Below are 27,805 nucleotides of genomic sequence, written 5' to 3' on the forward strand. Positions count from 1 at the left end.
AAGCTGGCTTCCCTGGTGGCTCAGACGGTAAAGAATCTGCCTGCAGTGCAGGAGACGGGTTGGGAAGATCCCATGAAGGAAGGAAGGCATGGTTATGGGAGAATGTTTAGTGAATGAAAACGTGCTGAGTTGTAAATGAGTATGTGTACTTTTCTACATGAATATTGTACTTTAGTCAATAGTTTTAAAAAAATGAGTCTAAACTGAGGTCACCTCTTCAGTAGGAAAGTTTGTGGAGTAGTGATTAGAAGAGACAGGGTTGATTTTATCTCCCAAACCAGGCCTGGGATGTGATGCCTGAGACCTGCCTTGAGGCCTGGGGTCCCTCGGCCATGGATGGTGGCCTGAGAGCTGGAGGTGTCATCCTGGCTGGATCTCAGGGAAGAACTCCTATGAGAGCAGGTGGATGGCCTGAAGAGTCATAGCTGAGGGGGGAGAGGGATTGGAGCCAAAGGGGCAGCGCCAATGTGTAGGATTTACGAATTCACCCCCAAGGCTCTCTCCGCGCCGTGGCTACCACCTGGAGGTGTCTTCAAGTCCCATGAAAACTTTTGAGGGTTTATAAAAATGACTCCAAAATGCAAAACAGAAAATTATATTCTCAAAATCAATACATGTTTAATTGAATACCTACAAAATATAACATAGGTCAAGCAATTCAGTGTTTCTCAAACATTAATAAGATCCCCCAAATCTGAGGATCTTGTCTGCATACAGATTCTGATTCTGTAGATCTGGGCTAGAGCCTGAGATTCTGCATTCTCACACGCCCAAGGGATGCCTATGTTTCCAGTCCATGCATGCTACTTTGAACTGCAAAAAAATAGTTAACTGCAGCTCAATTCAATTCGTACACAGCTATAACCGATACCTAAAATGTAAGATGAATATTTTATTTTTACAAAACTCAAAATTACATTTTATTGTGGTAAGCCATACATAACATAATAAGTACATTTACATTATTTTGCGACCATCGTCACTCCCCATCTCCAGAATCTTCTCATCTTCCCAAACTGAAAAACTTGGTGCCCATTCAACAGTCACTCCCATCCCTCCTCTCTTCAGTCTCTGATAAGCGCTGTTCTACTTTCTATCTCTATGAATTTGACTACCCCAGGCACCGCATATGGGAGAAGGCGATGGCGTCCCACGCCAGTACTCTTGCCTGGAAAATCCCATGGATGGAAAAGCCTGGTAGGCTACAGTCCATGGGGTCGCAAAGAGTCAGACACGACTGAGCGACTTCACTTTCACTTTTCACTTTCATGCATTGGAGAAGGAAATGGCAGCCCACTCCAGTGTTCTTGCCTGGAGAATCCCAGGGACGGCGGAGCCTGGTGGGCTGCCATCTATGGGGTCGCACAGAGTCGGACACACGACTGAGGCGACTTAGCAGCAGCAGCAGCAGCAGGCACCTCATATCAGCGGAATCATGCACTACTTGTCCACTTGTGAGTGGCTTATTTCATTCAGCATAATGCCTTCAGATTCATCCGTGTTATAGTCTGGATCAGAATTTCCTTCCTTTTTTAGACTGAACAATATATTCCATTGTATTTATAGACCACATTTTGTTTATCTGTTCATCCATCAAAGAACGTCTGGGTTGTTTCTACCTTTTAGCTACTATGAACAACGCCACTTTGCACATGGATGTGCCAATCAAATCGCTACTTTCAAATCTCTCAGATATAGATGCAGAAGTGGAATTGCTAGTATTCCTGTGTTTGATTTTTTGAAGAACGAAAATACTAATTATTTAAAAACTTGCTGGAGACTGTCGTTTTGATGACCCGATGGTCACATATCTCCGTGCTTATGCCCTTGCTTAGGTCTCTCCCACATTAACCGTGGGCCACGCAGAGTTGGACATGACTGAGCGACTGAACAACAAGGTCTGTCACTGCTTTGACTAGCAAAATACAGAGAAAGCAATGTTATGCCAATTCCACGACTAGATTTTAATTGATTTGAAAGCTTCTGCTTCCTCCCTCTTGCAAGGCTTACTCTTGGAACAGTCCTGCTAGAGCTCAGCCACCATGCTGTGGGCCAGGCCAAGTGGCCATCTAGAGAAGCCTGCACGGAGAAGAACCAGGTGCCCCAGGTGACAGTCCAGCTGGGCTCCCAGTCAAGCGCCAACTGACTCAGATGGCCAGGGATCCCGGACATTTTAACCTCAGCTGAGTTCCTGGGCAGTGCTCCAGATGATTACAATTGCCCACCGACCCAGCTAATACTTGGAGAAGAACCACCCCATGAAAGACAATGCGTTGTTTTAAGCCACTAAGTTTTGAGGTGATTTGTTATCCAGCATTAGCTAGCTGAAACAAAAATCCTTCCAAATGTTTTGGAACAAGAGCGAAATACATTATACCTAATGTAAGACTGGTTAGAATTTAAGATATTTGATACAGAGTGAAATAGGCCCAGAGTCTTCAAAGATCTTAAACATCTCAGGCACTAACCAGAAAATTGTTGTTGTTGTTCAGTTGCTAAGTCATGTTTGACTCTTTGTGACCCCATGGACTGCAGCATGAGGCTTCCCTGTCCTTCACTATCTCCCAGAGTTTGCTCAGATTCATGTCCATTGAGTCAGCGATGCTATTTAACCATCTCATCCTCTGCTGCCTTCTTCTCCTTTTGCCTTCAATCTTTCCCAGCATCAGGATCTTTTCCAATGAGTCCACTCTTCGCATCAGGTGACCAAAGTATTGGAGCTTCAGTTTCATCATCAATCCATCCAGTGAAAATTCAGGGTTGATATCCTTTAGGATTGACCAGTTTGATCTCCTTGCTGTCCAAGGGAATCTCAAAAGTCTTCTCCAGGACCACAATTTGAAAGCATCAATTCTTCAGCACTCAGCCTTTTTATGGTCCAACTCTCACATCCATACATGACTATTGGAAAAACCATAGCTTTGACTAGCTGGACCTTTCTTGGTAAAATGATGTCTCTGCTTTTTAATATGCTGTCTAGATTTGTCATAGCATCTTCTAATTTCAAGGCTGCAGTCACCGTCCACAGTGATTCTGGAGCCCAAGATAATAAAATCTGTCACTGCTTCCACTTTTCCCCTTCTATTTGCTGTGAAGCAATGGGACCAGATGCTATGATCTTAGTTTTTTTAACATTGGGTTTTAAGCCAACTTTCTCACTTCCCTCTTTCACCCTCATTAAGAGGCTCTTAGTTCCCCTTCACTTTCTGCTATTAGAGTGCTATCATCTGCATATCTGAGACAGTTGATACTTCTCCTGGCTATATTGATTCCAGCTTGTGATTCATCCAGCCCAACATATCAGATGATGTACTCTGCATTTCTGGAGGAGGGCATGGCAACCCACTTCTATATTCTTTCCTGAAGAATCCCCGTGGACCGAGGAGCCTGGCGGGCTACAGTTCGTGGGGTCCCAAAGAGTCGGACACGACTGAAGCGACTGAGCATGCATGCATGCACTCTGCACAGAAGTTAAATAAGCAGGGTGACAATATACAGCCTTGTCGTACTCCTTTCCCAGGTTTGAACCAGTCAGTTGTTTCATGTAAGCTTCTATTTGCTGCTTCTTGACCTGCATACCGGTTTCTCAGGAGACAGATAAGGTGATCTGGTATTCGTATCTCTTTAAGAATATCCCACAATTTGTTGTGATACACACAGTCAAAGCCATAGTATAGTCAATGAAGCAGATGTTTTTCTGGAATTCCGTTGCTTTCTCTGTGATCCAGCGAATGTTAGCAATTTGATCTATGGTTCATCTTCCTTTTCTAAATCCAGCTTGTACATCCGGAAATTCTTGGTTCACATACTGCTGAAGCCTAGATTGGAGGATTTTGAACACCACTTCGCTAGCATGCAAAATGAGTGCAATTGAATGGTAGTTTGAACATTCTTTGACCTTGCCCTTCTTTGACTTTGGAATGAAAACTGACCTTTTCCAGTCCTGTGGCCACTACTGAGTTTTCCAGATTTACTGACATATTGTGTGCAACACTTTCACAGCATCGTCTTTTAGGATTTGAAATAGCTCAGCTGGAATTCCATCACCTCCACTAGCTTTGTTTGCAGTGATGCTTCCTAAGGCCCACTTGACTCACACTGCAGGATGCTGGCTCTAGGTGAGTGGCCACGCCTTCGTGGTTGTCTGGGTCGTGAAGGCCTTTTCTGTGCAGTTCTTCTGTCTGTTTGTGCCACCTCTTGTTAATCGCTTGCCTCTGTTCTGTCCTCGCCATTCTTTATTGTGCCCATCCTTGCATGGAATGTTCCCTTGGTGTCTGCAATTTTCTTGAAGAGGAAAAAAAAATCAAACAAAAAGATGAAAAGCAACTTGTGGAATATGGGTCCCTGGAACCAACAGCAGCAACAGGAGTTTTGTAGCTGCTGTGGTGGTTGTTGTTCTGAATGAGTTAAAAGCCTGGTTGGCCCAGATCAGCATGCCAGTTAGCCTCTATCATCCATATACTAAAGACAGTAGCCAGGGATTTTTGCACACATGTAACTTGGCATATGGCCTTTTGGGGGATTTGAACTCTTAATTAGAAGCTTCCTTTTGCCCAGAAATTAATGTGTAACTGAGTGATAAGAATGAATTCAGCCAAGACAGATCTCAGATTCCCATAAACACAACAGATAAGCAGCCTGAACATGAAGCCTCGAAAGCCGTGGCTGAGATGAGGCTCGCTCACCTGGACCCTGAGTCCCCAGCCCTCTCTCACTGCCAGACGCTGTAAGGGAACCAGCTTCTGCCTCGCTCCATTCTCCCAAGCTGAGGCCCCATGGCCCACACCTGCAGGAACAGTCCTGGTCTTAGGCGGGACGCGCAGTGGGCAGTGGTTCACTCAGTATTCAGTAATGTATAATAAGCACATGCTTTGTGCCAGGCAGGTGCTAAGCTGGCCACTGGGCATACGATATGTTGGTAAATAAAACAGACATGGTCCTTCTGGCATGGAGGCTGCAGCTCAGTGGAGAAGACAGATGGTAAACACACAAGAACAATACAGATGCTGCTTTTGTTCATGCTTTGGGGCCCTTTTCTTGATTTTATCTTCTTGATGTTGCTCTTTATTCTAATATCTTTGTCATTAGGTGTCAGCTTAAATATAAGCTCCTCACTCTCCTTGCTACAGAGTCACTCTAATACATCCTACCGATTTTTTTTTTCCTTTTCTGTTATGGTTTATCACAGGATGTTGAATATAGTTCCCTGTACTATACAGTAGGACTTTATCCAATTTTCTTATAGTTGTGTGTGTTAATCACTCAGTCATGCCCGACTCTGCGACCCCATGGACTGCAGCCCGCCAGGCTCCTCTGTCCATGAGATTTTCCAGACAAGGATACTGGAGTGGGTTGCCATTTCCTTCTCCAGGGGATCTTCCCCACCCAGGGATCAAACCCGGGTCTCCTGCATTCCAGGCAGATTCTTTACCAACGGAGCTACAAGGGGAGCTTAAGAAAACTTAAGAAAAGTTGTTTATCCGTTCTCTACATAATAGTTTTCATCAGCTAATCCCAAACTCCCAAACCATCCCTCCCCCACCACCCTTCCTTGGCAAGCACAGATCTATTCCCTATGTTTGTTATGTTTCTCTTTCATAAATAAGCTCGTTTGTTTCATATTTTAAATTTCACATGTAGGTGATAGCATATGATATGTGTCTTTGTCTGGCTCAATTCACTTGGTGTGATCATCTCTAGGTCCATCCATATTGCTGCAAGTGACATTCTTTTGTTCTTTTTTATGGCTGATTAACGTTCCATTGTATAGATATACCACATCTTCTTTATCCATCCAGCTGTTGATGGACACTTAGGTTGCTTCTGTATCTTGGCTGTTGTGGATAAGGTTTCTATGAACACAGAGCTGCGTGTATCTTTTCACATTAGGATTCTGTCCAGTATGTCCCTTTGATTTTGTTCTCTGAGTACCACTCACCGTTATCAGATATTTTCTTGTGTATTTTTTTTATTAGTATTATCTGTCTCTCACCCACAGGAGGTCAACTTCAAAAGGAGAATCTTGTGTCTCTCATTCACTGCCACACCTAGGGCCTAAAACACTGCTCTGTGTGTAACGGATGCTCAGGAAGCTTGAATGACTTCATGAATAAGCAATGACATAAAATTGGCACCTCACCTTTCTATCACATAGAAAAAGATTTTATTTTTATCATGTGCAAATTAGCTGGTGATTTTACTTACTCCTCCTCCTCCTCACTTAAAAAATTGCACCGATGTGATAAGAGGACAATTACATCTTCTGTTCCTCACGGAAAGACTAAGGATGCCAGAGAGGACGGACAGAACTCCAGTTGGATTCAATGCAAGGAAACCTTTCGTCAGGGGCTGTTTCTTAACCTGGGTTACTGTGTGATATCCAGCTGGCATTTGGAAATCTTAAAACTAGTACACAGACTTATATTACAATTGTCACAATTCCGGGTGGGCATGATTGACTTGAGCTCAGCTGACACCCTAAAACTCATTATCAAGCATTTCAGAGTCTTTGTTCATCCAGCCGCCCTGGTATGGAACAGGCACTGTGCTGAGCATGGTTGTCCAAAGACACACGAGAGAGTCTGGCCTCAAGGTGACCGTGGCGGGAGACCGAGATCACAATCAGCAATTTAATACACTGTGATTCGTGCAGTGATAGAGCTGGCAGCAGAACATGCTGGAAGGAACCCTAATATGATCCGCGACAGTCAGGGTGGGGAGCTGCCCGGAGGAGGCATTCTCCACGTTGAATGTGACTGGATAGAGAAATGGAATGGGGGTAGCTGGGAGGAGAAGACAGCAAGGGGACAGGCACGGGGGAGACGCGTCCTGAGTATTCGGAAAATGAGAAGCTGCTGTGGGAGCAGGAAAGAGTGGGAAGGAGGGGTTGAGCCAGGCAGGAGGACGCATCTGGTGCAATGCTGCGCCCCAGCCCTGAGGACCAGCTCCTTCCGTGCTCCTTCTGCCCTCCTGTCTCTGAACCCTACCCAGGACCTAGGCACCTGCTGCGCGAGAGCCAGGATCCAGATTCATGAACAGGGAGCATTTTTGGCACTGCTGTTCATTCTTTGGGAAGAATTTTTTGCCTACCTTGGAGAATCTGAAGGTAAGCATTTTTCTCTTGTGCTTCTTTTTGCTCCTGGTATCAGCAAGCTTTTTAAAAGTCAGCATATGTCCATTAACTTTGAAAACTGCAGCAAGGAATCCAGGAAATTTCCATTGTTTGAACAACGGGCAAGGAAGAGTAGCTTCCTCCCAGGAGCATGTAATGCTTATCCCTACGCGGTTCATGGGGTCACAAAGAGTCGGACACAACTGAGCAACTGAACTGAACTGACCCTCCAGTTAGACATCAGGACAGACAGACAGACAATTAGAAGAGATTAGCATTTAACACAACCAGGTTTTTTTTCTGGTTTATTAGAAACCTCAGAGATCCAAATTTTGCTTTCCTCTTCCACGATGAAAATGTAAGTACTTCTTGTGGTTTTACTGCTTTGTTCATCAAAACACTTGGCCACCAAAATAGCATCCATGTTACTGTAAAACCTGAAAGAGCAATTTTGGGAGAAGCACTGCAGTAGATCTCCAGCTACCCTCCCAGGCTACTCACCAAGGGGCACACTAAATTCCTTTTAGTGTGAACTGCTCAGCAAGAAATCTTTTGCCCACATTTAAACCCATACCCAGAGCCCCCTGTAGTCTTCACATCTGTCTGTCCTGCTGTGCACACATTCACACCGTGGCTGCTGACTTTGAGGCACAGCACGCCAGGAGATCGAAATCGGGGGCAGTGCTACTGAGTCACTGGGGAGAGAGGGCAGGGAGCCCTCAGATGAGGGTGCTGTGCCCCGTTACTGCTGCCCCTGCAGCTTCCTGGAGCTGGGGGTCTGCGGGCAGGTCTGAGAGCAGTCAGACAGGGAAGGATTAATGCCAGGATAGTAGCCATCAGAAAGGGCAAGAAACAACTTTGCTAGATTTAGCAAATTAAAGTACAGAATTCTCAGTTAAACTTAAATTTCAGAAAAATAATTTTTAGTATAAGTATATCCCAAATGTTGCATGGGATATACTTATACTATTCTCCCCCCCCCCCACTGAAATTCTAATGTAACTGGATGTCCTGCATTTAATCTGGCAGCCCTTCCTGGTAGGTCTGCAGCTCACCAGTCCCTCCACCTGGCGTCCCAGCCCACCCCTACCCCTGCTGTTTTCTCCCTTCTTTCCTCCTCTTCTGGCCCGTCCTCCTCCTGTCATTCTTCCCCAGCAATGCAACAGAGGGTCTGACGATAGGTCCCAAGCCACTGCAGCTCGTTCATTAGTGATGTGTTCTTTTCCCTCGGTGTGCGTGTTTACTTCTTTGTGGCTGTCCAAAGCTTAAAGACTTTATTCCCTGCTCAAATCACCCCAAGCAACATACAAACAAAGAGGGGAAACACTTTAACAATTCAAGCAGCCCCTTCCGAAGCGCTGGAGAGCATAAGCGGTCTGCACCAGGCCCCCTACTTTGACGGCACCTCCCTGGAGAAACCCAGTGCACAGCCTCCACATCCAGTTTTTGCCACCCAAGCCCAGGCCACTCAGCAGCTTTCATCTGGGGAACAGAGAGAAATAGAAAACACTGGGAACAGGAGGCCGAGACAAAGCATCCAGCTACTGCAGAGTGAGATCCAGGATCGTCGTAACTGCATTTATGTGAGTGTCAGAGTTCACACGCGGGGTGACAATTAAGTGGTAGGTGGTATTGGGGAAGAGTTATGAACATGGAGGCTGATGATAGATACTGGCAACATAAGCTAACAAGAAAAGTTAAATGGGTTTGGCTGTGTTGAAATACCACTGATTACATTTTGGTGAGCCTTCTACCTTGGATGCCTAATTACTATATGGTGCTATGATATTTATATCATTTTATGTGCCTTAAATTAATTTTGTTAAATTAACTTTGTTATTAACTTTGTAATTTGATTAGAACAGGAGACCCAACCTGTATTGAACTGCAGGCTGGATATCTGTTGCTCTGAGAAATTCAGGGCAGCTACAGGCTGAGTCATGGTGAGGAGGCCCCCGTACATGGCTCCCAGGTACTCTGCACTTTCTGGGTTCATGTGTACCCTGGGTCTCCTGACTCGCTTCTAGGATGGGGTGTCACTTCTGAGACTGGGTGGAATATACCCGTGCCTTCTGTCCTTTTAGCCATCTCTCACCCTCTCTTGTTCCGGAAAAGCCAATTGCCACGTCATGAGATGCCCTGCAGAGAGGCCCACACAGCAGGGACCTTGTGGAGGCCTCTGGCCAATAGCCACTGGGAACCCGAGACTTGGAAACAGCAGGGGAGTGAACTTGGAAAAGGACCTGCCCCCAGGTGAGCCTTGAGATAGAGACAGACCTGGTGAAAATTTCACACAATCTTGTGAAAAGCTCCAAGCCAAAGGCATTCTGACCACAGAAACTGAGATAATAATTTTTAGTAGCAAAAATTCATTAATAATAACTGCTTCCCTGGTGGCTCAGTGCTAAAGAAACCTCCTGCAATGCAGGAGATGAGGGTTCGATCCCTGAGTTGGGAAGGTGCCCTGAAGAAGAAGGAAATGGTAACTCACTCCAGGATTCTTGCCTGGAGAATCCCAAGGACAGAGGAGCCTAGTGGGCTACAGCCTGTGGGGTCGCAAAGAGTCAGACAAGACTTAGCAACTAAACAACAAGAGCAAACAACAACAAAATAACAACCGTGGGTTGTTTTGCTCGGCTCAGCTCTGGGGTAATTTGCAGCAACAGGGAAAAGAATAGAGGCACTCCCTGAGGACCCCACTTGTGTGGTACTGCACTGAGAGTTGAAGGTGTAAGCACTCGGCAATGCAGAACCCCCAGCTGCGGGGGAGGCGCCAGTATGCAGGTGATGGCGGGTGGGGGCTGGGAAGGAAGACAGCCCTGGAAACTGGCGGTTTACTGCAGCCACATTGCCAGGTTCTCGGGAGCTCTAGAAATGCTCCTGCGTGTCACTGAACTTTATTGAAATGCTGCTGTCAACCCTGATTCCTGTTTACAAACTGAATACCCAATCACCCATGGGGCCCGGCAATTGTTTGGCCTTTCCCTTTGATTTACATTCGTGGCCAGCTTCCAGGCCACTTCTGCCCGAGACTCCCCAGATATAGACTCTTGAGGAAGGACGCCCCTCATTCAAGGCTCACGGTCTCTTGCCTCCAAGTCTCCCATCGCGACCTCGGCTGTGTGATGCTGGAGGCAGCGCCTCAGAGGGTAGCCCGGCTTTGTCGGTGGTGCCGGGCCCGGCCGACAGGGGGCGGTAGAGGGCGCCGCAGGGCGGGGGCGGCGGGCTGCTCTCTCGGCTTCCCTACCCAGGGACTGAACCGGTTTGCCGTTTCCTGGACACTGACCCTCGCAGAGTCAGCTTCGCGGGCCCCTGCAGAGGCAGCAGCACCCGCCCCTCGGAGCCTGGAGTCCCAGCGGCCGGAACCCGTCGTCGAGTTTCTAAATTGGCATCATTTCAGTCTCTCCCTTATTTCTCGAGCACCCGCAGCCTAAGAGGCGGCTGCCTCGCAGATGCTGCCTCCGCGACCCCTTCGAGTTCTCCGGGGCCTCTGCAGTTACCTCGTCAACACGCCTTCCGCCCAGATCGTCTCTCTTGCAAAAGCAAGCCGCCGTGATTTCTGTCTCCTGCGTGGACGCTGGCGGACACGGCGCCTCGCGTCCACGCCTGGCCTCAGGCCTGCTCAGCGTCTCTCTCCTGCAAAGCGCGGCTCTCTGGGCCTGCACGCCCATCGCTCCACGGGAAGCCTGCTGTCTCCTCACCCCGGCCCAGCCCTGCCCTCGGGGGAGGTGAGGACCGCAGACAGGCCAACCCCAGAGCCGGGACAAAGAGGGGCTGAGGCGGGGGGAGTCAACGCAGAGAGACGGCAGCCAAGCGGGGGCAGTGCTGTGCGCAGTGTGTCCGGCCTCAGCGGGAACTACAGGGGCTGCGGAGAGCAGGGGACGGCAGGCAGCAAGCGCCGGCCACCCATCTGGGACAGTTCGGTTCAGTTCAGTCGCTCGGTCGTGTCCGACTCTTTGCGACCCCATGAACCGCGGCACACCAGGCCTCCCTGTCCATCACCAACTCCCAGAGTTTACTCAAACTCATGTCCATTGAGTCGGTGATGCCCTCCACAACCATCTCACCCTCTGTCGCCCCCTTCTCCTCCTGCCCTCAATCTTTCCCAGCATCAGGGTCTTTTCCAATGAGCCAGCTCTTCACATCAGGTGGCCAAAGTTTTGGAGTTTCAGCTTCAGCATCAGTTCCTCCATTGAACACCCAGGATCTCGGTTAGGATAGACTGGTTGGATTTCCTTGCAGTCCAAGGGACTCTCAAGAGTCTTCTCCAACACCACAGTTCAAAAGGATCAGTTTTTCAGCACTCAGCCTTCTTTATGGTCCAACTCTCACATCCATATGTTACAATTGGAGAAACAACAACTTTGACTATACAGACCTTTGTTGGCAAAGTGATGTCTCTGCTTTTTAATACACTATCTGGTTTGTCATAGCTTTCCTTCCAAGGAGTAAACGTCTTTTAATTTCATGGCTGCAATCACCATCTGCAGTGACTTTGGAGCCCAGAAAAATAAAGTCAGCCACTCTTTCCCCATCTATTTACCATGAAGTGATGGGACCAGATGCCATGATCTTCATTTTCTGAATGTTGAGCTTTAAGCCAACTTTTTCACTCTCCTCTTTCACTTTCATCAAGAGGCTCTTTAGTTCTTCTTTAGTTTCTGCCATAAGAGTGGTGTCATCTGCATATCTGAGGTTATTGATATTTCTCCCAGCAATCTTGATTCCAGCTCCTGCGTTTCTCATGATGTACTCTGCATGTAAGTTAAATAAGCAGGGAGACAGTGGGGGACCTCAACTGGTGGGCTGCTCGCTGGTTTTACCTGCTGCACGGGTGCCTTCACTGTCGGCTCTCTCCATTCTTTAAAGGGCAGTGTTACAAACCTCCCCAATGTTTTATGGTACTTTTGTGTGAGTTAGGGGACCCATCCATAACGCTGTAGCTTAGGAGGGGCGGCCTGAAAGGGAAAAAGCAAAACTGTTAGTCGTTCAGTCGCATCTGAATATAAACTCAAATTGAGATGTAAAATGTTCTATCAGGCAATGACTAAGGCTGATTTCAGTATTTAAACAGCTGATGCAGTGAACTGGTTATACGGGCAGTGCATAATCTGAGTGCTTGAAAGGGGCGGGGAAGAGGATCCCCACAGGAAGCTGCCCGCCTTTGAGGCAGGACGGAGGAAGATGTGTGCCCAGGCTGGGTTCGCAGGAAGCACACACTTTGGCATAGTTGGGAGTTCACGGTGTTTACCGGAAGTCAGCCCCTGGGAAGGAAAGGAGAAACAGGATGGTGGAGGAAGAAACTGTCCTGTGACACAGACCCGCCTGAACCTCAGCCAGGTCTGGAGTGTTGCCCACCAGAGTGTCTGGCCTTGAGTCAGAATGGCTGGGTGCTTAATACCCAGCCCCTTGGGCCCAGGATGTGGGCTGGTCGGGAAGGGCGTGACCACCAGCGGGGCTGACCCTGCAGGGGCTGATGGCTGGAGGCGGGCTGCCCGCTGCACCCTGCCACCGGGCAGCAGGTCGCTCTTCGAAGGGGACCTGAGCCTCTCATGTCTCCCACCATAGAATCGCCAGAGCCCGGGGGCGGAGGATCCCTGATGGAGGCTGGACCCACCCTCGGTCTGAACAGGGGTGCTGGAGCCGGGCTCCTGGCGGGAATTCGGCAGGAAACAAACACCCGGCCTTGCCCTCCCTTCTGTTTACAATGTCTAACTAGTGACTGCAGCTGTGAGATTAAAAGACGCTCGCTCCTCGGAAGAAAAGCTATGACCAACCTAGACAGGACATGAAAAAGCAAGGACATTACTGAAAAGGTCCATCTAGTCAAGGCCATGGTTTTTCCAGTGGTCACATATGGATGTGAGAGGTGGACTATAAAGAAAGCTGAGTGCTGAAGAACTGATGCTTTTGAACTGTGGTGCTAGAGAAGACTCTGGAGAGTCCCTTGGATTCCAAGGAGATCCAACCAGTCCATCCTAAAGGAGACCAGTCCTGAACATTCATTGGCAGGACTGATTGATGCTGAAGCTGAAACTCTAATACTTTGGCCATCTGATATGAAGAACCAACTCTGGAAAAGCTGATGCTGGGAAAGACTGAAGGCAGGAGGAGAAGGGGACGACAGAGGATGGGTGGCGTCACTGACTCAATGGACGTGAGTTTGAGCAAGCTCTGGGAGTTGGTGATGAACAGGGAAGCCTGGCGTGCTGGAGTCCATGGGTTCAGAGAGTCGGACAGGACTGAGCAACTGAACTGACTGAGTGGCTCCTAAAGGCCAGACCTGGTCAGAACCAAACATGGGAGCTGGAGAAATCCAGCCTGCAGCTGAGAGTGCCTTGAGCTGAGCCAGGGAAGGGAAAGGACCCTGCAAGCAAACAGAGCCAGGAAATCCACTCAGCAACTCTCCTGACTTTCTTTCCAGAGCATCAAGGCTTAGAACCAGGGCTTACTGACTGCCAGCCGCCAACGGCCCAGCCTGTGTGCTCCCTATCGGGTCAGGCCACCTTGACTCACTGAGAAAAGCTCCTTCAGGAACGAAAGCCTCAGCCCCTCAGCTGCCGGGAGTGCTGGTGACCCCTTAGGGGATGGTGATCATGGAGAGCCACTGTGCCCAAGGGCGTGCCCCTTTCTGTGGTTCGTGCGCGTGTGCCAAGTCGCCTCAGTCTGTCCAACTCTGCAACCCTATGAACTGTTGCCCGCCAGGCTCCTCTGTCCATGGAATTCTCTAAGAATACTGGAGTGGGTTGCCATGCCCTCCTCCAGAGGATCTGCCCAACCCAGGGATTGAACCCACGTCTCTTCCATCTCCTGCATTGGCAGGCAGGTTCTTTACCATTAGCACCACCTGGGAAGCCCAAGCTGACTGGGGTGAGGAGTCTGCCATCTGGCCAATTATTTACAGTGTTAAATTGTGTGTCTCCACCCACTCAAGAGCAGGGAGTTTGGTTTTGTTCATAGCTGTATGTACACAGTGCCGTGTTAACACACAGTGTGAATTCAGATAAATATATTAATGAACTCATTCACTGAGCGCTAAGCCTATGCCAGGCACTGATGACATGACCCAGAGGACCCAATGGGGCGTTCCTAGGACAGACTCCTCTCCCACGGCCTCTGCTGCAGCTCTTCTCTGAAGTACCCAGATAATAGTATCTCAGGCAGATATCCTGAGTTTTCCAGGTGCTAAAAGCCACCACCAAATGGAAGACATTAAGCTTGATGATCAAGAAACTGCTTGATGATCATGAGCACATAGCCCTCAGACCTACTGGTGCCTCAAGATTGATAACGTTAACCCAACAGCCCTGTTACCACACCATCAGCCAATCAGAGAGCTGTGCATGAGCTGATCGCAGGCCCTGGGAGGCCCCTCCCTCACCTGGCTTTTAAAAATGCTTCGCTGAAACCCTTTGAGGAGTTTGGGTTTGCGAGGACAATCTACCCATTCTCCTTGCTTGGCCCTGCAGTAAACATTTCTCTGCTCCAAGCTCCAGTGTTTGATATGTCAGTCTGACCTCACTCCACGTCAGGCACATGAACTTGTGTTTAGTCACAATGATGCTTTTGGAAATTCTGATCTACTGGGGAAATGAGACCAGTAGAAAAATAATGATAACACAGTGCAGCAAGTGGTCAAGTGACGTGAGCTGCTTGCTCTGCCGGGGCAAAGCTTCATTGAGAAGGAGATAAGGGACTGCTCCCCAGGGAGGAGCCAGGCAGAGAGGCCCGGCACTGGGTGAACCCCAGGATGACCTGAGCAGGCAGGCCAGTGGTCGTAGAGGTCTCTAGGATCATCAGGGTCAGGAGGACAACGAGACGGGGGGAGGCCAGGCAAGCCCTAAGATACGGCACCACCACTTCCGGAAACTTGTCAGAACGCGAGCATGAGTGTGCCAAGTCTCACACAGGAGGCAGGTCACTGCCACGTTGGGTACGGTGGCAGGAAACAAGGAGCAACGTCCGTGTCGATCATGAGGGAGACAGCCAAGTAAATAAGGCAACTTCTGTACTTTGGAACTGCAGCTTACAGAGGGAGTTGTGTTGGTCTGTATGCACCAACTTGGAAAGACTGTACATAATACATTAGAGGGGAAGGGAGATTATATACTGATACCCATTTCAACAGAAAAAGTCGTCTGGAAGGAAGCAGACAGTTGGGACTGTGGAAGGGGAACAGACAAGGGGAGGCTATCACCTTGGGGTACTATATGAATCTGCTAAAACCAGCATGGATTAACTTTTAAATCAAGGGGGAAAATATATAAAAGTCCAGGGAGCTTGTGGTCACTGGGCATCAGGGACAAGCTGAAGGTTCACAAGATCAGGTCAGGATAATTGATCAAAACAGGTCACGGGTTAAAGCAAATGAGAGGCAGAAATCAGGGAGGTGAGCTAGTTCAAGAGCAGGGCAGGGCGGTGGGGAGGGGCAGAGACCCAGGAGAACTGCGTCCAGGAGACGCACTGCTGACCTCTGCAGGGACCCGCTTCCTGCAGCCTCGCATGTGTAGTAGGCCTCAGAGGGTGAAGGTGTTCTCAAAAGGAGGTCCAAGCCTTCTAGCTCTCTCTAAGCCAGCCCTCCCTCCATCCACCCCGAGGAAAGAGAAGACGGACAGCCTCTGCTGTTTCTCACCAGCTCCTTACACCAAAAAAAAGGCCTTTCTATTTTGGTCCTTGCAGGACCCCTCAGAGCCTTATTTAAGTATTTATTTCTGTATTTAGCCTGCACTGGGTCTTAGATGAAATACAGATTCTTCCATCTTCGTCGCAGTGGGTGGGATCTTTTTTAGTTGCAGCATATGGAGTCTACTTCTCTGACCAGGGATCGAACCCCGGCCCCTGCATCGGGAGCGTGGAGTCTTAGCCACTGGACCACCAGGGAAGTCCTGTCTTAGAGCCTTTAGCAAGCTTATTGTTTGCCCTGTGAGTGTCTGAGGCATGCCACGTGCAGTGTTTCCAAAAAGGATCTAAACAGGGCACTCCTGTGTTAGGTAATAGATTTTACTTACCGCCAAGTTTTCATTACATGAGTATTATATGGGTGCCTTCTCCTTGTCAACAACCCCAGGCCATCTTCCTGGAGGGAAAGACCACATGGAAAGAGAAGGCCTGCTGGAGAAGCCATGTGCCAAAGGCCTGTGGTGTCTAGCCTGAGAGTGGGGCCATCCTAACCCTGCAGCCCAGCCCAGCGAGTGCAGCCCCCGAGAGCGCTAGCTGGTTCTAGTGGGACAGAGACCCAGAGAATCACAAGTTTTGTGTCAAGCCACTAAGTTTTGGGCTTATGTTGTGTTATGTAGCCACAGATAACTAATACTCACCTATCCTATCCCCTGGTGGCTCAGAAGGTAAAGCGTCTGTCTACAATGCGAGAGACCTGGGTTCGATCCCTGGGTTGGGAAAATTCCCTGGAGAAGGAAATGGCAACCCACTCCAGTACTCTTGCCTTGAAAATCTCACGGACGGAGGAGCTTGGTGCAGGCTACTGTCCATGAGGTCCCAAAGAGTTGGGCATGACTGAGCGACTTTACTTTCTTCACTTTTATCCTATCCCCAGTGTCAATCTGCTCCACTTGCAAAGAAAAAACCTCAAAATCTGTTCATATCATTACTTTGTTTTTAATAGTGCCATCAACTATCCATTTTTTTTGCAATCCTTTTTATCTTTTTGAGTAGCTTTTGAGCTTTATAAACATAGATCCATACTCCATGTATTATAGTGAGAATGGAATTGTGGGAAACTCTCCCAGTGAAATATTATTACAGCATGAAGGAAACATTGCCACACACAATACCGAGGAAGGATGAAGCTTTGAGGCACGGTTGGTTACTGTATTGAAAACATCACCTTGAAGAAAACTAAAACACAGATCATTCATCTTTTTATATGGTTCTTGGCCATTTCTTCTTGAGTTTCTGCTACATCTCTTTTATCCATTTTTCTTTGGGATTGTCTTTTTCTTCTTAATTTGTTGGAATTCTTTATAAATTTTAAGAAGTGTCCCCCAAGATTGGAGTACTAGGAATTACTTGAATCTTGAGAAACATTTCTAAGGATCGAGTTTAAAATGACCAAACCAAACCAACCAATAAAAAAGCACTCTGGAAGATATTGGAAAAAAGAACAAATAAAATTAACAACGTGTTACACAGCCTCTTTAACTTCTTAGCTGAAAATCCCAAGGCTCAGAGACCCAGTAGAAATTTGCCAGGAAGAGGCTATTTACACAAATCCACAATGTACAGAGGCTCTATTTCATATTTTCTTTCTACCAAAAGGAAATGCATCATTAAACTTGAGATATGACCCCCCTTTTAAACATTTGCTGGATAGACCAATGAATTACTGTTCTTTCCAATAGTGAATTTATATTGCACTAAGGAAAGATAAACTCCTTTAACCCCTGTAGGGTCACATTTCTTTCACTTGGGTCACTTGATAGGGCCATTATAGACTCAGATGACGTGCGGGACTCTGTTTAATATCTGGCAATTTTCTTGAGCCTCTTCACTTATTAAAAGAATGTATCCATTAGCAGACATTAGTACATTCTGTCAAGATGGGAGCTAAATTCTCCTTAACAGCCTAAGAGAATGCTTTTTTCCAAGAGAAATAATGGACTTAATTGCTCAGTGAAATAGTTATTGCTCTCTTTGTCATAACCTCTCCCTCCTCCCTGCAGGTGGAATCAGACACTGCTTACCCTGGTCAAAGATCCAGGCCGTTTCCTCGCTACCCTGTGAGTCAGCCCTTGCTCCAGCCTATAGCCTCTCTGGTGGCAGGCCGCTGTCCCCAGGAATAAGCAGAGTTCTTCAGCCATCACAGGGAGAGGCCAAGGCCTGGAGAAAGAGGAATAAGGCACTCACTGAGCAAGCAGCTTCGTTTGGAGGGACTCTGTTTTAGCAACAAGCAGCACAACATGTTAGAGAATTGATCACCCGTTCTGGGACTCCACGCTGACATTAATCTCCTTTTTGACCTTTCATTTGAAACATATGCTCTGTGGAAAATGTGGTTCACAGGAGGGAGCTTGTAGGAGTGTGTGTGTGTGTTTGTGATTAAAAAGAGTTTTCTGTGTCACTTATTTATATAAAACCTTAAAGTTTATATAGTGAAAAGCTTCTACCTCTTAACTATGGTATCTCTCTCCAGGCTTTGTCTTATTCTTACTCCTTTCCTCGCAGGTCAGCCCACCCTCAGGGACATTTATAATTGGCACCCGCATCAGCTAAAACATCTTCAGGTGAAAATAATAAAATACTAACAGACATTTAATAAACATAAGTGTCACAAGAAGCCTGCTGCTGCTGCTAAGTCGCTTCAGTCGTGTCCGCCTCTGTGTGACCCCATAGACGGCAGCCCACCGGGCTCTAGACGGCAGCCCACCGGGCTCTCCCATCCCTGGGATTCTCCAGGCAAGCACAAGAAGTCTAGATGTTGGCAAATCCAGACTTTGTTCAGCAGATCAACAAGGGCACCAGCGCCCAAAGTTCTTACTGTCTTTCTGCTTTGTCGCCCTCAGAGCGTCAGCCACACCCTTCAAGGTGCTGCTCCAACAGCTTTCATTCTCTCCTAGGAGGTCCCTATCAGGAAGGAAGGAGATGAATGCAAACAGCCCTTCTCCTCATGGAGAAAATCCTTCCCAGGAATCCATGAGTCTCACTGGCTAGAGCTGGATCATGTGGCTCACCCCTGGGCCAATCAGAGGCAAGGGAGGTACCGTATCTGGACTCAGGCCGATCATGATTTTTCCTCTCGATCTGGGCCCTGACAACCCAAACACAGGTGAGAGTCTACTCAGAAGGGAGGAGGAAGAGCTGTTGAGGGGGAGACAGCTCCCAGACCCTTATTTCTAGCCCTGACAGTTCTGTCATCTGATTGCATCTTTCCAACTGTCTGGACTACCTACCTCAATGTCCTGTTGCCTCAAACACAGTCTGTCAGGGGGAAATTCCTTTTCCCATCTAATAGGTGGCTCCTTTTTCTGCATTTCTCAGCTTTTCCAGTGGTAGTTTCATCCATCCATCCACCATGGAGGTTGCCACCCTGAGAGTCATATATTTTTTTAACTTTTTTTTTTTAAGAGCTGAAGTTCCAATACTTTGGCCACCTGATGCTAAGAGTCAACTCACTGGAAAAGATGCTGATGCGGGGAAAGACTGAAGGCAAAAGGAGAAGGGGACGGCAGAGAGTGAGATGGCTAGAGAGCATCACTGACGCAATGGACACGAATTTGAGCAAACTCGGGAGACAGTGAAGGACAGAGGAGGCTGGTGTGCTGCAGCCCATGGGTTTACAGGGTCGGACATGACTTAGCAACTGAACGACAGCAGCGTATTTATTTATTTGGCTCTGCTGCTTGGCATGCGGGATATTAGTTCCCCAACCAGGGACTGAACCCATGGCCCCTGCCGTGGAAGCACAGGACTGCCAGGGAAGACCCCAGCATCATTTCTGATGCCCTCTCCGTCTGGACTGCCTTATCCAGTTGGTCTCCAGAGCAGTAGAACCTTCATCCCACGCTGACTCACCACCTCCACCGTCTCTACCACCTGTCAGTCATCTGTTCCAGATGCGCACGGACCACTTCATTTCACCCGAAATGGGCGCCAGCCTCCAGGGCCATGTGCTCTGCCAGCAGGCCCACCTTCCTAAAAAAAAAGCCTGCAGTCCTCATCCCTCCTGGTCTAGAATGAGGCTCCCATGTTCCTACAGGAGGAAAACCCATCATACTTTGTTTAGGCTTTAAGATCTTCTAAACATTATCTTTTAGAAAGGATTCCCCATTATTCTCCGCTCCAGCCACACTGGTTGAGTCATTGTTCCCTGAAGTATGTTTCAATGCCTTCCCATTATGACACATTTGTCCACATCATTCGCTGAGATAAGACCTTTCTGCTTTCTCTCTCCTTTCTGAATCCTACCTGGTCAACTCCTGTCTCACTGCTGAAATCTCCTTAAAATATCCTAGGCTTCAGTGAACATTTTCTCCTCTAAAATCCTACCTGCCAGTGGAAATGAGTCAATTTTTTAAAAGAAATTTCAGGATTAAATAATTAGGCAAGAATAATTCTCTTATGGCCGTATTACCAGTGCTTTGTAATGTGCCATAATAATGCTTACATGGTAAATAATGAAACAATACCCATTGTTCAATATTGCAGAAATTTTTAAAAAATATTCCATTCTGATTATTAAACTTCAGGAAGTTTGGAATCTTTTCCAAAGATAAAAGTATTAGTACTATAAAGCAAGACTGCATCAGATTCTTCAAAAGGCTGCCAGTGAATCTATGCAATTTGATGTCATCTATCAGTGGAGAGACCATTCATGCATTCACAGAATATTGCAATTTTATTGCCTGACAACTGTCACCAGAATTCTTGGCAGGAGAACTCTCTATATTTAGGAGAATATCTTGACAAATGGCTTGGGGATAGAGAGTGAGATTCAGAAAGAATTTGACGACACTATGTGTATCCGACACCACGCTCATATCCAGGGAAGTGGAGGATTTAGCCTCCTCACCATTTCCTCACAAAGAAATGCCAAGCCATTTGAAGAAAAATGACAATGTTATCAAGACAGAGCATTATGTAGAAAATCAGAAGACACACAGAACTCTCTTCTGTTCATATATTTTACAAGAACTATAGCAAAAGAGCAGGGGGCCTTGAAGTTGCTCCTAAACTTAGGTGAAGGTGGCCCTGGTACTAAGTCACCCACAGAGCTTCTCTGAAGGAGTTTGTGCAAGCGTAGCTTTTGGTTGCTATCTAGGATTTTTCTATTTATTCCGGCTTTGCCACTCAAGGCTTTGTCAAAACTCTCTGAACTTATTTCTTCATTTGGGAACTAGAGGAGGGAAGCCAATACTACGCCAAGCCTGCTCTGTATTTTATTTTCTAAATGCACATACACATTTATGTTTCTTTTCCATAAGACTGAGTTCTCATTCTTCAATTCACATTTCTTTCGGAAAATTGTCTATATTTGTAGTAATGCTTTTGGATGCAAGTAAAAGAAAACTGCTTTTCAATCAGCTTATACCCTAAAGGAGACAGGTGTGTTCATGTAGCTGAAAAAGTCCAGATGCTGGATAGCCCTCAGGTCTGGTTCCACAAGTCCCCCAATCTGCCTCTCTATGATTTCCTCGTCCCCTTCTTTTGTGGGTTGATTGCACACTCAGGCTGACAGCAAGGTGACTGGTGCATTCCCTGACCTTGCAGCCTGGTCACAACAACGTTCATTAGAAGAATCATCTCATCCAGTGGGCCCTTCTCTTAACATCAGAAACTCTCCTGACCAGAAACTCCTACCAAACCTTCCATTCCATCTCTTTGGTCAGAATTTGGCCACATGACCACTTCTAAACCAATCTCCTTGGCCTGAGGAATGCCACGTGCTGATTATCTAAGATCTAGATTCTGAAACTAATCTCTGGGGCAAGGGGGCAGGATTTCTCACGGACCAATCAAGCCCACGTGTAACTGCAGGTGGACTTAGCTTCTGTAAACCTCGGGCAGGTGGGGGGTGGGGGGCAGAGTATCTTTGAGCAAAAAAAAAAAAAAAAAAAAAGTGCTTCCAGAACGAGGCGAAAGGAAATGGCGCTGAGTCGGCATCTTCAAAGTTTGCTCTATACAAAACTGTAGAATACCCACTTCAGCCTGGGGATCTGAACCGGATACGGCGGCGTCTGGTAACCAAAGGCCCTGATGTTAACAGAGTTCAAGTCTGCTAGATCTTTATCTAACAAAGTCTAAAAATTTCCACAAGGAAATGAGAAAATGTAAATAATTACAGCTCTGTGGGTGACTGTACGGCAGCATACGTGAAACCAATTGTTTCCACTCCATATGGGAAACTCATCAGCTTAATTACATGGCAAAAAAAATAGCTCAAGAACCAAAACTGCCCCAGTGTTTCATCAGAGGCAAATAACAGAAGCTGAAAAATACACTTTCTTCAAACAGAAAAAATAGGTAAAGTCTTGGAAAGGATCTATCAGCAGTGAAGTGGTCTTTAATTGCTTTCTTTTAAAGGAGCTGGTAAATACACTCTTTTCAGATAGAAAAATAGATGAAATGTTATAAAAAAAATCAGAGACTGCAGTTTTTAATTGCTAATCATTAATATCCATTTTTATTCCTCCACCAAGCTTACATTCAGAATTTTCTTAATGCTTTCAAAAGACTGTCAGTTCTGTGGCAGTGGTGGGCAGTCTGTGAATCCCTTCCTGCTTTGAGCTCAAATTGACTTAGAAGTACAGTTGAGCCATTCTTCCAACAAAACAGCTATTGAGGGCCTCTGAGGTACCAGGCTGCCCTGTGCCCATCGCATCATCACGTGGTCAGCCAGCTGCCTCCCTCCCCTTTCAGAGGAAGGGGGCTCCTTGGAAGCCATCATCCGACGTCCCCTGTGACATTAGACCTTCTTTTGAGCTGCCTTGACCCTTCCTCTGATGTCTCTTCAGATGGGTCACTGACTTATTGGGCTCCCGCTGCCAAGAAAGAGCTGCATAGAGTGCGATGTGGGAAGGAAAGACAGAAATCACTAACAGAATGCTCACTCCAGAGACCCTGGCAGCCTTCCTGGAGATGGAGCCCCACCAGCAAAGAAAGGAGGACACACACGTATCAGAGAGCTGGGAACCTGAGACCCAGAGGGTAGGCAGGACAGGAGGGAAATGTGTCTTTCAATCCCAGGTTAGCTCAGAATGCACTGGGGATGAGAAGAGCTGCTGCTGCGAAGTCGCTTCAGTCGTGTCCAACTCTGTGCGACCCCATAGACAGCAGCCCACCAGGCTCCCCCGTCCCTGGGATTCTCCAGGCAAGAGTATGGGAGTGGGTTGCCATTTCCTTCTCCAATGCAGGAAAGGGAGAAGGGAAAGTGAAGTCTCTCGGTCATGTCTGACTCTTCGTGACCCCATGGACTGCAGCCCACCAGGCTCCTCAGTCCATGGGATTCTCCAGGCAAGAGTACTGGGGAAGGAGGCTGCACCAATAGAGAAGAATGGGAATGAATGAGGGGAGTAGAGGCTACACTGTTGAAGCCTCTGGAAATTAGAGCAAAGGAAAGGGGAAATAGCCTGCGTCTCAAAATCAGGGATGTGAGGTGTATGTGTGTGTGTGTGTGTGTGTGTGTGTGTGTTGTGCCTATTGCTGTGTATCTGTGTGTGTATAAGAATGAAGTTACACTCAGTGCTCTGTGTGATCCAGTTCAGTTCAGTTCAGTCGCTCAGTCGTGTCTGACTCTTTGCGACCCCATGAATCGCAGCACGCCAGGCCTCCCTGTCCATCACCAACTCCCGGAGTTCACTCAGACTCATGTCCATCGGGTCAGTGACGCCATCCAGCCATCTCATCCTCTGTCATCCCCTTCTCCCCCTGCCCCCAATCCCTCCCAGCATCAGAGTGTGGTCTAAGTGGGAAGCAAATCCCAAAAAAGAGATGGTGGTGATGGTTTAATTGCTAAGTCATGTCCGACTCTTGCGACCCCATGGACTGTAGCCCTCCAGGTTCCTCCATCCATGGGATTCTCCAGGCAAGAATACTGGAGTGGGTTGCCATTTCCTTCTCCAGGGGATCTTCCCAACCCAGGAATCGAACCCAGGTTTCCTGCATTGCAGGCAGATTCGTTACCAACTGAGCTACAAGGGAAGCCGCGCACACACAAAAAAAAGGCGGTGGGTATAGGTAAACATAAAGCTGATTCACTTTACTGTACAGCAGAAACTAACACAACATTGTAAAACAACTGTACTGCGAGAAAAAATAATTAAAAGCAGAATGAAGTTCCAAAGCTCACCCCCTAACAGAGACAAGATTGATAGGATTTGACCACACCTACCTCTGCAGAAAATTGGAGACGGTCCACACAGGTTTTCCACCTGAGGTTTTCCAATCCTTTTGGACATAAAGTCCTCTAATCTGATGGCAAAAATAACTGGCCACCTGTCCTCTTCTGCTAGCTGTTTATCAATATCTGCTGATTGGGAACATATGTGATACCCGTAGAGCTCATGCTGCACTCACGTGCCTTTATGGAGCTAAGGTAAGAGAGGGCTGCCTAGACGGACCTCTTCAGCAACGGTGCTCCTTCTCAGGGCGGGCTCAGCCCCAGAGCAGGACAGATGGGCTGTGGAAGAGAGTGGGGGCTGGTGCTCAGTCCTCGGGTGAGTCCCTCAGGTGGGCACCTTGGCGAGAGGAGAGCGGATGCCCCCATGCCGAGGCCCTGAGGACCGAAAGGCGCTGAGGGCTCAGGAAGACGTCATCATGAGACCGTGTTTGGGTCACACCACCCGTGTTCAGGTACATCTGAAAAATAGTCATCCCGTCCTTCACAGACAAAGCTTTGGGCACTGAAAAGGATTCGCATACTTCTTGCCATGACTGCCCCTCCCCAAGGCCCTGCGGTCCACAGCAGGGTTTCAGACCACCCCAGCTTCTGTCTAAGGGCCACCAGGGGGCATTAATCAGGGGGGGACACCCCACACTCAGTTCACAGCTGCAGAGCAAGAGGGCGAGCCAGGGAGAGAAGGCAGGCAGACTTAGCACTTTGCCCCAGCAAACAGATTGCAGGACTTCGTGCTGAATGAGTCCCTTCACATTTTGTTCACACATTTTTGTGTGTCTCTGGAAAACATGCCGACACATGAATAATCTTAACATAAAATTCTGAGTTTTAATATCCTTTAACTATAGCCATGAGTTAATTTATTCACTCAAGCATTCCAGCATAACCAAAATGTACCACTTTAAAAGCTACTTGGAGGTATTGTTTTCCCCGCAAAGGGCACAGATTCCATAGACGAGCACTGCAACTTTGTCCCTTCACTCCCACATCCAGCCAGACCCTGAGGTCAAGGAAATAGAAAAATAAGCCTTGATATCTGTTACCTGTTCTCTTGAGACTTCACGATACTTTATCACAAGGCCTTGTGTTTATACTGTATAAGGTATTCATATTAAGCCTTTTATTAAACCACAAATCATAAACCGCAGAATAATTTTTTAGAGTTAAGAAGTTTTCTTTTCACAATAAACTTATGAGTTAACAGAGCGAGTATTATATCTTTGCCTGGTGAATAGATTGAGGATACTGAGGGACAGAGATGATACTCTCACAGTATTAGGCAGTATTAGGGGAACAAGTCCTGGAGAAGGCGATGGCACCCCACTCCAGTCCTCTTGCCTGGAAAATCCCATGGACGGAGGAGCCTGGTAGGCTGCAGTCCATGGGGTTGCCAAGAGTCGGACACCACTGAGCGACTTCACTTTCACTTTTCACTTTCATACATTGGAGAAGGAAATGGCAGCCCACTCCATTGTTCTTGCTTGAAGAATCCCAGGGACGGGGGGAGCCTGGTGGGCTGCCGTCTATGGGGTCGCACAGAGTCGGACACGACTGAAGCGACTTAGCAGGGGAACGAGTCCATGAAAAGCTACCTCCGCTGCATGAAGCTGCTTTATACAGGGCGAGTCTCATTCACAAGTACCATAGTTCTCACCTTTTTAGTTGAAGATGGCTTCCTGTGGCTTACAGTAGACTTTACCTCGCACTCGTCCTATACGTAATATTTGCACCTGCTAACCCCCGACTCCCCAGCCATCCCCCCAGCCTCCTCCCCACGGCAACAGCAAGTCTGTGCTCTGTGTCTTTGAGTCTGTTCCTGTCTCACAGAACACTCCCCTTGTGTCATGCTTTAGATTCCGCATATGAGAAATATCATATGATATGTGTCTTTCTGTTACTTACTTCACATAGTATGATAATAAAGAATGAAGTAACGTCACTGCAGCTGGTTTCCAGCTCTGAATGCAGAGTTGGGAAGAGATGTATCAATAGCACAAAGTTATTTGGTGTTTGTACAATAAAATGGAGTAGAGTAACTGGGAAGTGAAGAATTTTGAGCTTTTGTTAAAACTGTTTTTGAATATAATTTATTTAATTGTGAGTGTATATAATTTGATTTTTAATACTTTGTTGTTGTTCAGTCACTAGGTTGTGTCTCATTCTTTGTGACCCCATGGACTGCAGCATGCCAGGCTTCCTTGTCCTTCACCATCTCCCGGAGCTTGCTCAAACTCATGTCCATTGAGTCGGTGATGCCATCCAACCATCTCATCCTCTATTGTCTCCTTCTCCTCCTGCCTTCAATCTTTCCCAGCATCAGGGTCTTTTCCAGTGAGTCAGTTCTTTGCATCAGGTGCCCAAAGTATTGGAGCTTCAGCTTTAGTATCAGTCCTTCCAATGGTTGATTTCCTTTAGCATTGCCTGGTTTTTTTCTGCTTACAGTCCAAGGGACTCTCAAGAGTCTTTTCAGCACCACAGTTCAAAAGCATCAATTCTTTAGTGCTTCACCTTCTTTATGGTCCAACTCTCACAATCATGACTACTGGAAAAACCATAGCTTTGACATACCTTTGTTGGCAAAGTAATGTTTCTGCTTCTTAATATGCTCTCTAGGTTGGTCAAAGCTTTTCTTCCAAGGAGCAAGCATCTTTTTATTTTCATGGCTGCAGTCATCATCTGCAGTGATTTTGGAGCTCCCCCAAAATAATCTATCACTGTTTCCTTTTTCCCCCCAACTATTTGCCATGAAGTGATAGGACTGGCTGCCATGATCTTAGTTTTTTGAATGTTGAGTTTTAAGCCAGATTTTTCACTTTCCTCTTTCATCTTCATCAAAAGGCTCTTTAGCTCCTCTTCACTTTCTGCCATTAAAGTGGTATCATCTGCATATCTGAGGTTGTTGATATTTCTCCCAGAACTCTTGATTCCAGCTCGTGATTCATCCAGCCTGGCATTCTGCATGATGTACTCTGCATGTAAGTTAAGTAAGCCAGGTGACAATATACAAGTGTTTATGTACTCCTTTCCCAATTTGGAACCAGTCTGTTGTTCCATGTCTGGTTCTAACTGTTGCTTCTTGACCTGCATTCAGGTTTCTCAGGAGGCAGATAAGGTGGTCTGGAAAATTCTCTTTAAGAATCTTCCACAGTTTATTGTGATCCATACAGTCAAAGGCATTAGCATAGTCAATGAAGCAGATGTTTTTCTGGAATTCTCTTGCTTTTTTATGATCCAGTGAATGTTGGCAATTTGATCTCTGGTTCCTCTGCCTTTTATAAATCATGCTTGAACATCTGGAAGTTCTCAGTTGACGTACTGTTGAAGCCTAGCTTGAAGGAATTTGAGCATTACCTTGCTAACATGTGAAATGAGTGCAATTGTGCAGTAGTTTGAACTTTCTTTGACATTGGCCTTCTTTGGGATTGGAATGAAAACTGACCTTTTCTAGTGCTCTGGCCACTGCTGAGTCTTCCAAATTTGCTGGCATATTGAATGCATCTTCTAGGATTTAAAATATATCAGCTGGAATTCCATTACCTCCACTAGCTTTGTTCATAGTGATGCTTTCTAAGACCCACTTGACTTCACACTCCAGGATGTCTGGTTCTGGGTCTGTGACACACTATTGTAGTTATCTGTGCCATTAAGACCTTTCTTTATATACTTCTTCTGTGTATTCTTGTCACCTCTTCTTAATCTCTTCTGCTTCTGTTAGGAACTTACCAATTCTGTCCTTTATTATGCCCCTCTTTGCATTAAATGTTCCCTCTTATCTCTTACTTTGAAGAGAGATCTCTGGTCTTTCCCAGTCTGTTGTTTTCCTCTATTTCTTTGCATTGTTCACT

At 47.0% G+C, this 27,805-nt stretch overlaps 1 long non-coding RNA gene across 1 annotated transcript; it reads right to left on the minus strand.

Moving 5' to 3' along the window:
- Nucleotides 1–4,027: 4,027 nt before the first annotated feature.
- On the minus strand, nucleotides 4,028–27,805 carry LOC120880336. Its single transcript, XR_005725008.1, has 3 exons — nucleotides 27,535–27,805; nucleotides 25,037–25,041; nucleotides 4,028–4,052 (listed from the first exon to the last, which is right to left on the minus strand). It is a non-coding gene; the product is annotated as an uncharacterized LOC120880336 (long non-coding RNA).

This window comes from Oryx dammah, unplaced genomic scaffold, assembly GCF_014754425.2.
Source record: "Oryx dammah isolate SB20612 unplaced genomic scaffold, SCBI_Odam_1.1 HiC_scaffold_2, whole genome shotgun sequence".
Taxonomy (NCBI): domain Eukaryota; kingdom Metazoa; phylum Chordata; class Mammalia; order Artiodactyla; family Bovidae; genus Oryx; species Oryx dammah.